The sequence below is a fragment of the Nanorana parkeri genome, unplaced genomic scaffold, assembly GCF_000935625.1.
Source record: "Nanorana parkeri isolate BGI_ZX_2015 unplaced genomic scaffold, ASM93562v1 scaffold69, whole genome shotgun sequence".
NCBI lineage: Eukaryota > Metazoa > Chordata > Amphibia > Anura > Dicroglossidae > Nanorana > Nanorana parkeri.
In genome coordinates, this window is record NW_017306337.1 from 1,147,081 (window position 1) to 1,150,502 (window position 3,422).

Genomic DNA, 3,422 nt, shown 5'->3' on the forward strand with positions numbered 1-3,422 from the left:
TTTCAATATACTTCAATGGAGGAATTTGTCCAGCAGCAATGCCTCCAGAACACCACATGCACTCTATTTTTTCACACACCGACACAGCAGAGCACAACGCTAACGCCCATGTGTGAACAGCATCGGGAGGTTGCTCTTGTTTTATCCCACATGGGCCTTAATAGGCGGCAGAGAGGCATTAAAAAAGCGTGTGAAAGAGGCCTTACTTTTTCTGGTTGGGTTTTTTTTATTTTCTTACTTGAGTATTTGTGGTTACTAAACTATAAGTAAATCCAAAGAAGGCTAGTTGATAAGTATATAAAAAATATATTAAAATATGCAAAAATTATCATCATGAATCATCTTACCCTGCAACATAGTAAATGACTCAACCACCTAAACAGGAGAGGTAATAGATGACAGTTAAGAAATAGATAATCCGCGCTTCTGGAAAGGAGACTAAAGTGGAAATGTATAATAAATTAAGACCTAACGCAGTATGTTTAGGTGGATCGATAACATTTTTCGAATTTTATCTCTTAGAGTGGGTGCTCTTCTGTAGATGATTCTGGGTTGGGGGGGGAGTAGGGAGCTGAGTGTTTTGTCCCTTTTAAGAATGCCCCAGTGCTTTTTAATAATGCCCTCTATGTCACGGTGTTGTGCAGAGTAGTCTGTTATAAATGATATTGGGAAAGCATCGATTTTCTTTTTTGGACCTTGGTGTAATAGAGTTCTTCTATCAAGTTCCCCAACCTTGTCCCTTATTCGATGCAATTCATCCCTCCTATAGCCCTTTTCTACAAACCTATCGACTAAGACCTCGGATTGTGAATAAAAATCTTCCAAGTCAGTGCAATTTCTTCTAATCCGCAATAGCTGTCCCTTAGGAATAGCTCTCAACCAATGTGAATGGTGGCAGCTTTGGGTAGGGATGTATCCATTCTTGTCGGTGGGTTTGAAGTAAGTTCTCGTTTTGAAGCTATTTCCACCCTTAGCAATCTCCAAATCTAAAAAGTGTACCATAGATCTACTAATGGTTGATGTGTACCGTAAATTATGATCATTATTATTTAGGCCATTTATAAAATTTTCTAAGGAGGGTAGTGTCCCTCTCCAGATAATAAAAATATCATCGATATAACGTTTCCAAAGTATCAACGATTCTATTGGTTTGCTAAAAATATACTCCTCCTCCCATTGGGCCATATATAAATTAGCCATACTGGGGGCAAATTTAGCCCCCATGGCTACGCCTTTCTCTTGTAAATAAAAATCGTTTCTTTATTTTTATTTTATATAATTTTTTTATGATTCCATGTAAGACACATCACTTGTTTTAGAGCTAGACCGCCTAAACCTAAAATTTCACTTTATCACTTGGTTACATTAAGTCTTTTATTAGTTACACCTTTAGCGCTTTGATATATATTTTCTCAATAGATGACAGTTACCTACTGGCTTAACAATTTCTACCCACACTTCAGACAATTGGTACAACAGAGCTTTTCAGCTGATATTCCATTGCAAGCCTGCATCATGTGAATCAAAATGACAAGAAGTAATGTTTATGCCTCCAAAGATACTAATGGTTTAACTGATATTTCAGCATGGGCGGACATTGTTGGGCTAAATAATCTTCAAACATCTTTAATCTCTCCTATGCACGCATCCCAATGTTTAATGAAAAACACTCATCCAATGAATATTTTATCACTAATGAAGGAGATATTTTTGGCATAGGTTTTGAATGGGAAAAGTCGTGGACCCAAACTCTGGATGCTAGACTACAGCAGACATTTACATTATTATAATACATTACAGCTTGTTCGTAAAGTCAGTGTTAGGGCTAAAGAGAATATAGAAGTGAAGGGATCACAAAGCCAAGTCACAAGATCTAGAGATCAAATGCAACCATATTCTCTTTAATTCACAATGCTAACTAGCTGGCAGTTCAGTTGCATAAAAAGCAAACAACTTGTGTGCTAAGTGTAATGATGTGTAATCCACATTCAGTAGTAACCAAAAATAATTCTGGATCTAAACAGGCAGCACTTTTTCAAAGTCTCTTTTACTCTGTTTAGCTAAGTATGTAATTCAGATCGAGGACACAAGGTCACTTGAAACATAGTTTTACTATTTTTAGTTTTAAATATCATATCACCAAGGGGGCCACAATGAGGTAGAGCTTATCTAGCTCTGTTCTGCTCCTGCAGAAACAGATACTTTTAAAAGTGTCCTATAGCTTTCTTATAACAGCAATGCAATAGTTCACTATTATAAGTGATTTCTTGCTGCAAAAGTGCACAACGGGTATAAAATATAAAAAAGAAAATAACTAACAGATGACAAATAATTAAAGCCCAATTTGTTGGCTTATGAAACCATGTGAGTGCAGGTGTAATGAAGTAAAGAGAAGGATGACACCAATGCCACTCTCTGAATCATTGAGAACCATTAGGAGAAGATCCCAGGGGCACATGGGAGTCTGGAGCACAGAGTTGAGCTTTACATTAAAAAAATAAAAATCAATAAAGATAAACTATTTCCCTTTACCCCAAATGTATGACATTTGTGTTTATTACATGAATGTCAATTTCCCATGTAAGCAAACACTAGGCTATTTGGAATTCTAATGATTGATGCTAACATTTTGGTCTATGAAAAACTCGAATTGATCTCATGTTCATGTTAAAGTGATATTAAAGTCAAAGGATTTTAAGCTAATTACAAATGCTGAAAAAATCACTTACAATGAATGCTGCTTTTTGAAGTTTAAAAGTTTTAGTTTCCTGCAGAATCATTTGGTCCCCAGAGCACTGGCCCTGACTTCCTGTTTTGGTGTGACTCCTTTCTCAAGCAGAGCGTTATGCAGTCACCCTTGTGTGTGCTAGTAAGCTGTGTGTGTTTCCACAAACACACAGACACAGAAAATTAAGCCACCCCCCACCACCTGGTCCCCTCTATTCCCTCCTACCTTCTCCAAGCTAGTAGATGAATAGTTGCTGGAGTCTGCTCTGTCCTTTGTGATCTTGTACTGGACAGGAAGTGCAGGGATGCCGAGCTGAGAGACTTGGAAGCAGCTGTTCAGAAACATGATGATTGTAAGTGTTTGGCCATCAATGTAACACAATGCTTTACATGGGCCATGTTTATTTGTTTGATCTGGATTCATTATTGAAAAAATAAATTTGAGCGTTTAATACTAATTTAAGTATTTGTGAAGCCACTCTAACAAAAGTACAGAATAATGCAGTCACGTAAAAGCACAGCCTCACTTCCCATCTCTATTTCGAGTGCAGGAGATACATCTCTTGCTACAGATGAGTTGCCTAATTACATTAAACACAGCGGCTATGCGCTGCTGTCAGTCATTACAGACATGGCATCTTGTATCTGCCAATAGCAATCACAAGGATATAAAAAAAACAGAGTAGGGATTGACA